The sequence below is a fragment of the Pelobates fuscus genome, chromosome 5, assembly GCF_036172605.1.
Source record: "Pelobates fuscus isolate aPelFus1 chromosome 5, aPelFus1.pri, whole genome shotgun sequence".
Lineage (NCBI taxonomy): Eukaryota > Metazoa > Chordata > Amphibia > Anura > Pelobatidae > Pelobates > Pelobates fuscus.
The window spans coordinates 333,538,885-333,550,540 of record NC_086321.1 but is presented as its reverse complement, the minus strand read 5'-3'; the positions used below and the strand labels follow the sequence as shown (position 1 = coordinate 333,550,540).

The 11,656-nt window shown below is 42.1% G+C and overlaps 1 protein-coding gene across 1 annotated transcript in view; it reads left to right on the top strand.

Annotated features, from left to right (window-relative positions):
- The first annotated feature begins 9,316 nt into the window (after positions 1-9,316).
- Positions 9,317-11,656, top strand: part of RALY (RALY heterogeneous nuclear ribonucleoprotein) — a 211,965-nt gene continuing 209,625 nt past the window's right edge. The window contains exon 1 of the mRNA XM_063455725.1: positions 9,317-9,429. The gene's annotated coding sequence lies outside the window, so the exon portion shown is untranslated. The remainder of the gene's footprint in view (positions 9,430-11,656) is intronic.

Here is an 11,656-nt window from a genome sequence, read left to right as displayed (position 1 = left end):
TATTGCTGCCTAATTTGTTGGCTATAACAATTCCTAAATCCTTCTCGTGTGTGGTTACCCCTAAATCACTACCATTTAGGGTGTAAGTTACTTGCATTCTTTACCCTAAAGTGCATAACTTTGCATTTCTCTAAATGACATTGTATCTGCCATTTTAGAGCCCAGTCCCCCAGACTATCTAAATCCCTCTGCAGCAAAACAATATCCTGCTCACATTTTATCACCTTACAAAGTTTTGTGTCATCTGCAAACACTAAAACCTATTTCAAGATCATTTATAAATATGTTAAATAGAAGCGGTCCCAAAACATAACCCTGAGGGACACCACTTACCACTTTTGTCCAGTTTGAAAATTTACCATTAATGACAACTCGTTGTACTCTATCCTTAAGCAAATGTTCTACCCAAGATCAAGAATATTCATCTAGATTCTAGACCAGTTTCGAAATAATGTAGCGGGACTGGTCTGCATCCCATCATGGGGACCAGTCTACCCTTTTCCTGTTGCAAAAGTACTTAAGAAAGCGAGGTACAATACAGGAATTGTAATTCTGAATCCTGGGGAAAAAAAAGCTATAAATCTATGCATAAAAGTAGTGTTGGTGCTTGGAGTATATTTTTAAGTGCTATGGTTTATCTAAATATGCATCCCTTCCATTAATTGTACATTACAACCCATGTTACATCATCACGCTGGCTGGGGGTGATGGGTGATGCAGTTAAAAACCTGAAATGCTGCTGGTTGTCAGAATTAAATAAATTGGGTCATCCTGAACACTGACAAAACTGTCACAATGATCTTTGGAACAGTACCTAAATTACACAATTCCCACCTATCCATCAAAACAAATTCAAATGGCACACTGACCGCAGTCCACTCTTTCAACTTGGGTATGATATTAGACCCCAATCTATCTTTTTGCCTGCACATAGAAAAGCTTGCATCTAAACTTTATCCAAAACTAGGTGCCCTGTACAGAAGCAAATCCTGCCTAAGCCCTACAGTAAAGGAAAAGATTGTACAGCAAATGCTGATGCCAATCATTGATTATGGGGATGTAGTATATGCATCTACATCGCAATCCCACATTAATAAACTCAACACATTGTGTAACTTGTTCTGCCAATTTGTGCTACAATGTAATTACAGGACTCACCATTGTGACATGCTAAAAGAACTAAACTGGCTGTCGCTGGAATCCAGACGCACCCTTCATCTTTCCAGCCCGATACTCCTTCTCCTACAGAGCGCCGCAATTGTGGAACAACCTCACGCACAATTTAAAATCTTCCCTAAGCCTAAAGTCCTTTAAGAGATCCCTCTCTACAAATATCAAAACAGAATGCATGTGTCATGGTTGATTATATATTTCCTAACTGTTCTATGTTAAATTTTGTATATATTGTGTATTAATATTGTTTTTGTATTTTATTGTACCCTAATGTAACAATGCAATGATTTGTGGACCCAGGACATACTTGAAAACGAGAGAAATCTCAATGTATCTTTCCTGGTAAAATATTTTATAAATATAAATATAATACTTTGCAGCAAATTATCAAAAAGTTTACATATTTATGTTGATGTTTGAGAGGTGGCCCCAGGCATATATTTAATTGGCCTATTGGGGAGTTTAGCCTCAGGAGAGCAAATCACACCCAAAGGCATCGATTATAAGATCAGAGAGGCATCAGAAACAGGCACGTACTGGAGAGATTGAGAGAGGAATGAAAAGATAGCAAAGATAGAATAAAAAATGTATATATATTTATATGAGAAGATGTCGGTAAAGAGATAGATAAACACATACAATAAGGAACGAAAGACATAAACAAAGATATAAAAGGAGACAAAATGTAAAACTGTTTTCCAAGCAACACTTCTCTTTAGTAATATAAACTTCATAAATAATTCGGAACGATGCACGTTTCTTTTCCGAAATATCAATGTCTAGGGTTTTTCTTTATTCAGTCACTGACTACAGTTAAACTAAAGGCCAGTGATGACTAACAATCTTCTTCTATTTTTTTTTTTTGTCAATCTTTCTTTTATTGAGGCATAAAAGTAATCGGGTACAGAATAGAGAGGGGGAGACAATAAAAATCATACTGTGTAAGGATATCACATTACATTTTCCAATTATCTCCGTGAGTTGTCGGCCTCTTTTTATAATTAACAAGTCTAATGTGTGTAATTGTTCGGTTATGTGCTGGGAGGTGATGAGTGTGTACTATCTATTTGTCGTGTGCCCAGCCGGGCTGTCGGTCCTCTACTATCCAGCATAGTGAAGGATTTACGTGGTTGTCGATTGGGTAGAAGTCGAGTGTCTGCGTCTATGTCATCTGTTTAAGGTTGTTCTCGGTTGGGATCGTCTAGTGTGTGGGGGCGTCAACTCTGGGGTCTCCCTACCTGTCAGTGTATGGAGTGTGTCCCTAGAGTTGCTCCAGTGTTCTCGTGTGTGGAGCCTAGGATTGTGTCGATATGCGATTGCCGCTTGTGTGTCGTGGAGTAGGTCACAATTAACTTTATGGGTCAAAACATGTATTCAACTAACACCTAACAAGGCATAGCATAACAGTACAAATTCGCTGAGTCTATAATTAGTAAGCTGTGTGTTTAAAACTTAAGGTGGTAGAGCAGCTTCTAATTGGCGAGCATATTTCGTTCAGGTTGGAGCCGTTGGGTGTTCGTAACTTCTCGGTGTAAAGGGCACCGTTCTCGTAGGGTCCCAGACGTGTGAGCTAGAGGTGGTCGTTGTTTCCGCGTCTGTTGTGGGGAGTCCTATGGTCTGTAAGTAGTCGGTTGCGTCCTTAAGTGTAGAAAGTCTCTTTGTGCACCCGTCTTTGAAGATTAGCAGGGTGCGCGGCAGAGCCCATCGATATTCAATACCCACTTTGCGTAGTTGGGTAGTCACAGGTCCCATCGATCGGCGCCAGAGCATGGTGGTACGGGTGACGTCCTGGTAGAATGTGAGTTGTGCTGCCTCGAAGTTGAGCGGGGTTTTGTCACGGACCGCTGTCATCAGTAGACAGCCCGCGAGGGAGCAGAGCAGAGAGGTTAGAGCTCCCTCACCGCATCTGATTAGAACACTGCCGCCCGCCGCACTGAAGCCCCACTGGACCCCAGGGACAGATCCACGCTAGCTCTCCAATTATTAATAATTTGTGTGTGTCTGAAAGTGTATGTGTGAATGTGTATTTGTCTCTGAGTATGTGTGTCTGCAAATGTATGTGTTTGTCGGTGTGTGTGTGTGTCTGTAAGTGTATGTGTGTGTATGTGTTTGTCTGTGAGTGTGTGTGTCTGTGTATGCGTGTGTGTGTATGTGTCTGTGCATGTATGTATGTGTTTGTCTGTGAGTGTGTGTGTGTGTCTGTAAGTGTGTGTGTATGTGTTTTTGTTTGAGTGTGTGTGTCTGTAAGTGTGTGTGTGTGTTTGTCTGTGAGTGTGTGTGTCTGTAAGTGTATGTGTGAGTGTGTGTGTGTCTGTAAGTGTATGGGTGAGTGTGTGTGTGTATGTGCTTGTGAGTGTGTGTGTGTGTGTGTGTGTGTGTGTGTGTGTGTGTGTGTGTGTAAGTGTATGTGTGAGTGTGTCTGTGAATGTGTGTGTGTCTGTGAGTGATTGTATGAATGTGTGTGCATGTCAGTGTATGAGTGTGTCTGTCTGTGTATGAGTGTGTGTCTATCAGTCTGTGTTTGTTAGTGTATGTCAAATCAGTGAGAGTATGTTTGTCATTGAGTCTGTTTCTGTCAATCAGTGTGTGTCTGTCAATGAACGAGTGTGTGTCAGATCAGTGAGTATGTGTCTGTCAGTGACGTCTGTGTGTTTGTCATTGAGTGTGTGTGGCTGTTAGTGTGTATACACCACTGAGTGTAGCGTGGCGGAGCAGAGCGCGGTACAGGAGCTTCTGTTTCATGTACCTGGCCAGACTGACAGGAGGTGCTCACTGAGAGAGCACTTCCTTTCAGTCCAGCCGGGTACAGAAAACTGAAGCTCCTGTAGAGGATCTGCTCCGCAACGCTACAAGAGAGGTAGGAGGCACACCAGGAAGGGGAGTGTGACCACTAAGAGGGTGGGGGGTGCACCAAGGGACAGAGAGGGGAGGGGAGAGAAACACCAAGGGACAGGGAAAAGAGGGGGGAGGGGAAAGGAACACTAATGGACGGGGAGTAGAGAGGGTCTGGTGAAGAGGTACATAGGTGAAGATGTTCATTTTAGAGGGGGAGGGCGGAAAAATGCATCTACGCCAATGTACCTTTTAACTATTGCCATTAGCAGTCCTATTTAAAGGGACATTATAGGCACCCAGACCAAGTCATCTGATTGAAGTGGTCTGGGTGCAGTGTCACCAGTCACTTAATTTGAAGGTGCCATAGGGGATGTTGCTTTGGGTACAATATTCTTAGGGGTGCAAAATTTCTAAAGAAGAAAAAAAAAAATTATGTTGTGTTTTTTTTTTTTTTTTTTTTAAATAGCGCACTCTCTACCTGACACAGAAAATCTCCCAATGCTCGATTTATATTGCTCGGTATATTTAAATGGAAATCATGCTAGTAATAGGCATTATGTAAATTCTTATTAAATGGTATCATACTGGTACATCTATAACAGGCGCTTAGATAGCCTCACTTCTCCTTCTCTTCCTAGGTGTATGCAGCTTCTAATACAAACTGTCTAAGCCAGGGCTTCCCAAATGTTTGAAAAAGGTAATTCTTTGAGACCCACTTGCTTTTAAGGCATATTTTAAATATGAACATCATGGCAATCCGCTTTAGAGGCATACAATTGGCTCACCATGGCAATCCGCTTTAGAGGCATACAATTGGCTCACCATGGCAATCCGCTTTAGAGGCATACAATTGGCTCACCATGGCAATCCGCTTTAGAGGCATACAATTGGCTCACCATGGCAATCCGCTTTAGAGGCAAACAATTGGCACACCATGGCAAACAGTCTTAGATGCATAAAGTTTGCACATCATGGCAGCTTTAGAAGCATATAATTGGCACACCATGGCAATCAGCGTTAGATGCATACAATTGGCACACCATGGCAATCAGCTTTAGATGCATACAATTGGCACACAATGGCAATCAGCTTTAGAGGCAAACAAATGGCACACCATGGAAATCAGTTTTAAATGCATATAATTGGCAGTTTTAGAGGCATAATTCTGAGATATCATGGCAGTTTAAGAGGCAGAAACTTGGCATATCATGGCAATCAGTTTTAGAAGCATACAACTGCTTGCTCACAGACTCAGTCAGGATTAGAAGTGATGTGTCCCGCTCATCCAGACACCTTATGTTGATTATCCATGTGGTGGAACTAAAGAAGAGAGGGCCCTGGTGCAAGCATGTTTTCTGGGGCCCCCCTCTAGTGCAAGTGTGGCCAAAAGGTAGATCCCCATCTGTCGGAGAACTTCAACAATGCTATGCCAACTGGGAATTTACCATTTGCCCATCGTTGCAGGGTTATATTTGTGAGCAGTGTTTGAGCGTTTGAATGTAAGCAAATTTTTGTATTAAGTATATGTGTGCATGTATGGGTGTATTTGTATATACTGTTGCCATTGGAATGTAGTGGTGTACTTGTTTGTAATGTTTGCGTCTGAATGCAGGGGTGTTTGAATGTGGTGCTGGACGTTAAATGCAGGTGTGATTTTTGTGTGTAGTGTTGGTGTTTGTATGTAATTTTAGTGTTTTAATACAGGGGTGTATTTGTATATAATGCTTGCGTTTGATTGCGGTGTGTGTGTAGTGGATGCAGTGTGTGTATATTGTGTATATAAAATATACATATACACAATGTGTGTTTGAATGTAAGTATGTTTTTTTTGGAGTATGTGTGTGAATGTTGGTGTTTGAATGCAGGTGTGCATTTGTGTGCAGTGCACACACTGACACACACACAATGACACCTAGTTTTCTACACACAAATACAAAGAAACCCATGTACACAGATACACGCTGACACACAATACACTGACACAAAAGGACCCACAGATACACATACACACAGAGACAGGAGGTGAGGGTGGCAATGTTGGAGGAAGTGTGTGTGTGCTGGTAACAGTGTGGGGGCAGTAAGAGGGCAGGGTGAGAAAGGGTTACAGTGGGGAGCAGGGAGTGAAAGGGTTACAGTGTGGGGGGCTGGAAAGAAAGAGTTACTTTGGGGGCAGTGAGAAGGGGTTACAGTGTGGGGAGGGGAGAAGGGAGAGAAGGGGTTAGTGTGGGGGGCAGGGAGAGAAGGGGTTAGTGTGGGGGGGGCAGGGAGAGAAGGGGTTAGTGTGGGGGGGCAGGGAGAGAAGGGGTTATAGTGTGGGGAGTGGGGCAGGGAGAGAATGGGTTACAGTGTGGGGAGGGGGGCAGGGAGAGAAGGGGTTACAGTGCGGGGAGGGGGGCAGGGAGAGTAGGGGTTACAGTGTGGGGAGGGGGCAGGGAGAGAAGGTGTTATAGTGTGGGGAGTGGGGCAGGGAGAGAAGGGGTTACAGTGTGGGGAAGGCGCAGGGAGAGAAGGGGTTACAGTGTGGGGAGGGGGGCAGGGAGAGAAGGTGTTATAGTGTGGGGAGTGGGGCAGGGAGAGAAGGGGTTACAGTGTGGGGAAGGCGCAGGGAGAGAAGGGGTTACAGTGTGGGGAGGAGGGCAGGGAGAGACTGGGTTACAGTGTGGTGAGAGGGGCAGGTAAATAAGCAGTTACAGTGTGGGGAGAGGGACAGGGAGAGTAGGGGTTACAGTGTTGAGGGGGGTTGGTGGCAGGGTGTGGAGGACTGTGGCCTACCTTTGTTTTCAATATAAAAGGGGTTACAGTGTGGGGAAGGCGCAGGGAGAGAAGGGGTTACAATGTGGGGAGGGGGCAGGGAGAGAAGGTGTTATAGTGTGGGGAGTGGGGCAGGGAGAGAAGGGGTTACAGTGTGGGGAAGGCGCAGGGAGAGAAGGGGTTACAGTGTGGGGAGGGGGGCAGGGAGAGAAGGTGTTATAGTGTGGGGAGTGGGGCAGGGAGAGAAGGGGTTACAGTGTGGGGAAGGCGCAGGGAGAGAAGGGGTTACAGTGTGGGGAGGAGGGCAGGGAGAAACTGGGTTACAGTGTGGTGAGAGGGGCAGGTAAATAAGCAGTTACAGTGTGGGGAGAGGGACAGGGAGAGTAGGGGTTACAGTGTTGAGGGGGGTTGGTGGCAGGGTGTGGAGGACTGTGGCCTACCTTTGTTTTCAATATAATTAAATTCCCTGGTAGCCAAGTGGGTTACCCCTCCGGTCTGCAGCTCCGCCAGGTGCAGAGCTGCAGACCATGTGACAGAAGTCTCACGAGCACCCAGAGTGTTGCCATGGTAACGCTCTGGGTGTTCGCGAGACCACTACCTGCGATCTGGAGTTCTGCACCAGGCGGATCTGCAGACCGGAGGTGCTGGGCAGACTCATATTGGAGGTGGCCCGGCAGCATATAGGCCAAGCCGCCGGCCCCCCTCCTGGTGTCGGACCTGCAGTCAGGGACCGACTAATCAGTCTCCTAGGTCGCCGGCGGCCCTGAATGCATGGGTCATCCCACAATTTGGGAAACCCTGGTATAAGCAGTGATTCACTCAAAAGTTTGTAAAAGCACAAATGTATAAATTCAGGGAAAAAACTAGTATCATGCCATATATAACGAAACCAACAAATAATATCCAATAGTCATCCCAAACGTAGGCACTACAGTTCAAAAAACCAATGAAGCATTGATTTGTCATGCATGAGCATGAAATCGTCCCGACATCCTCTAGAGGCACTTTCTGCCCACACACAGAGTTTTACTTTATGGAATGATGTTGGACGTCAGCATGCTTAGCATGAGTAAACCTAACATCTTCAAAGTCTCTATAGGAAAACATTGGTTTAATGCTTTTCTATGGGAAATCTTTAATGCGTAGGTTGTAAGTGATGTGCATGCGCTTTAGGTCCCACCCCACCATCTCTGTGACGTTGCAGGAGGTGAGACCTAGACAACATCGAAGGAGCGCTGGCACTGGAAAAAGGTAAGTTAAAAAAGGGGATTTAACGCTTTCATCTACAGGCGGTTGGGAAGGACCTTATAAGTTAGGGACAAGGACACTATAGTATTACGAATACAGGTTTGATAGCATTTAAGGTGAGATAGCTAAGTAAAATATATACCACAAGGCTCTTTTTCCAAGGCATCCTTCATTGCTAGGGGAACCCCGTCATTGATCTTTAATGAGCATTTGGCATGGTCTTAAACGGAGATGAACCTTTAAATAGAGTTACAAAATTCTTGACAATATCAGCGAAAGACTTAAAAGCCCTGGGTTGCATATGGCAGTGTTGGAACTGGGATGAATATCTGGGATGTATAATCTGAGTCCTGGTGTGTGCAATCCACGTATATGTCTGCAAATATATATTTGCAGGCATATACATGGCGAGAGTGTGTATCTTTGAGAGAGTGTGGGGGGGGGGGAGCATATCCATGTGTGATTGTGTCTGGGAATGAGCATGTGTCTGTGAGTTTGCATCTGTGTGCATAAAAATGTGTGCCGGAGGGGACCTGCAAAAACTGGTTTCGTAAGGGGCCCACTGATTCCTGCTAGCATCCCTTTGTATAATACTAATTACAAAGGTTAATAGACAGGTATAAGTTAGGAATGCCTTTTGGTATGTTTTCTATATGAAACACTGTATCCCAGACTGTATCAATCTAATCAAATCAGACCTATCGGGGTGATCTATCTAACTATTCTATTCATAATCTCTATCGATATACACATCTGGCCTAAAAACTGTTTAAGGAACACATACAATAAATATTGTAAATAAACAAACATACTAAATATATAATTATTTATTGGTGTAAATGTTAAGTGTAAATATCATCTATGTATCTATACATATTCACAAATTGCAGTCCAAGCAGCATATAAATAGTGTTATTTCGACTTGATTAATCATGCACAGACAGCTCACACAAGCAGATCCACCTCTCTCCCCCTCCTTTTCAATCTGAAGCTCAACATTATACAGCTCCAGCTATTTAATAAGGCATCAACTGGACTCTTCCATAGCTGTAGTGGAGAGAGGTTGTGGGGTTAGGAATAGCTAACCAGCTTTATCTCAAACTGGCTGAAATTCACCCATGTTATCACTAAACAATCATCTGCAGATATTATTGGTCTAGGAACACGAATAAAGAGATACACAGGTTTTGTTGTAGAAAGGTTAGGGAACCTGTCGTTTCAAGACTACCCTGTTTTTGGCATTGGTTTGGACCAGTGGGTAGTATGCAGCTTCCAGTCCCTTGATGCTGTTACTTTGTATCCAGTCTGGTACAGCAGCTGATACATTGTATCTCTCAGCATCTGCCCCATACGACTCCTACCTACCTTCTCTCCTACCCTTCTTCTCTTGTGACCTTTTTACCTCTGCCATTTTCTTGTTTGGTGAGTACTTTTTTCGCTTTTTAACCTTCTTTCTTCTTTTTTTTTATATCTTCTAAAAATCTACAGCTATTACTGCTTTATTCTGTATACCAATGTTGCAACTTTGTACGCTTCTTAAATCTATTTTTTTTTCTTCATCCTTAGAAAAATCTGCATCATTTCGGGCATCATTTTTTTTTTTTTATCCTGTTTTTTATTTTTGAATGAATAACTGTTGATGGTCTTGTTTTGTTTTTGTTTTGTTTTTTCTTAATATTTTTATTCTTGTTTTAAAGGAATGGATTATCATTTTTTTGGGCAGAAAAAAAAATTCCTAAAAAATATTGCCAACAAATACCTATATCTAAAATATGCCTTAAATGCATTGAGATATATATAACATATATATATATACACAACGCACATCAAACACATGTGTGTGTTTTTACATACGTAAATATTTTTATACGCAACTGCATGTATGAAAAATCATGGCAAAATAAAATAATATGTATTTAAATAAAACAATATGTATTTATTCATGTATATTTGCATGTGATATTCATAAAACCACATATTACATATTGCACTACACACTAAATGCCACAAAAAAAAAATATTGTATACAGTATATCAGGAATACACTACATTGCACTGGTATTTAATGTGTGTAGATATGCACATAAATTATACATATATAGCCTTTATTTACGTGTGCTAAATCCCAACCTTTCTGATTAACCCTGAAGGCACCAGAGAGGCCTTTACTGTGATATGCAGTGCATCTCTTTTAGGACAGGGTAACAACATTGGTTTACTGAGAAGTGGATATTTAGGATAATTTGTACATAGCTCTAAAAATTTCAAATAATTCAAATAGCAAGACATACATCAATACATTATCATTTACCAAAGGAGATTGTGCATGTATTTTAACCGCTTGAGTGCCAGAAAAGGGCACAACATCAACCCTAATTCTAAAATAGTTAAACCACAGCTGGATTAGACAGCAATGGTATTCTGAGACACACCAGGTATAAAAAAAAGAGAGCACAAGGTTCTTTTTTTTTTTTTTTTTTACATGAATCTCCCAGACATTGTTAGATGCGAGAAGAGGATTTTACCTCAAAGATATAGATAGAACAGTGATTCCTAACGTTCGAACTCCAGGTGTTTGCAAACTACATTTCCCATGATGCTGAGGCATCCCAAAGACCATCTGACCACAGTGGCAAATGTAGTTCGCACACACACCTCGTGAGCCAAGGTTAGACACACTATCATAGACTGTGATCTGTATCACAGCTAGTGAGAGTGACGGGAGGAATTCAGGAAATAATTCAGTTTGGTGAAATCCTTATTGTGTTTCTTATCTGTATGTCTCACGGTAACAGCTCTTTCCTCTAAAGCCTCTTATTGCCTTGTTAAACCGGGGTATTTTATCTGCTTTGTAAAACCCTTGAAAGCGCTTAATGGGTTAATAACGTTCATTTTCTTTCAAATTCTCTTTTTATCTGCTTGTGCGGACTGAACTGTGCAACTGACACACACAAATACACACTCACACATACACATATATATATACACACAGACACATATGGATAGAAGCAACCCTGGTTGTCAGATCTTGCTAGTTCCGTCCCAGTGAGGCGGTAATTGGATTTATGTTGCTCATTTTTTTTATATTTGTTTTTAAACCTTCTCCTGTCTGAGCACCAATTAAGAAAGTGGGAGGAATAAAACAGAGGCAGACAGCAGGCATTATTATAGTTTCAGGTTTCTGTAATTTCTAATGGATTACCACTTAAAAACAAACCTTTGTCCCGTAAATCTAAAACGAACATATTTCTATATGTAAAAAAATAAAAAAATAAAGTTCAGTTATATATGCGAATACAAAAGCTTGCTTGGATCTAATGAACAGTACTTTGCGCTTAACTACATTTCATTAGTCTAGTCACTTTGCTACGTAAGGTATCTTATTACATTTGCAACTCTAAAATGGCGAAGTGTCATTTTGGCGCCATATCATTTTAACACTGTTTTAGTGGTGATTTGGATGTTGGCGGATTAATGGCTTATGTTAGGGCTGGGAGCCTTATGATTTCTGTCTAATTATGCTGGTGACATTTTAAATGCCATATTCTGATGAATGCTAAAATAAATGTGGTATTGTCATAATACACTCCTTATTTCGTCCATTAAGTCATTTGTAGTTGCCATTGCTCATTCTATCGACTGGATCCAA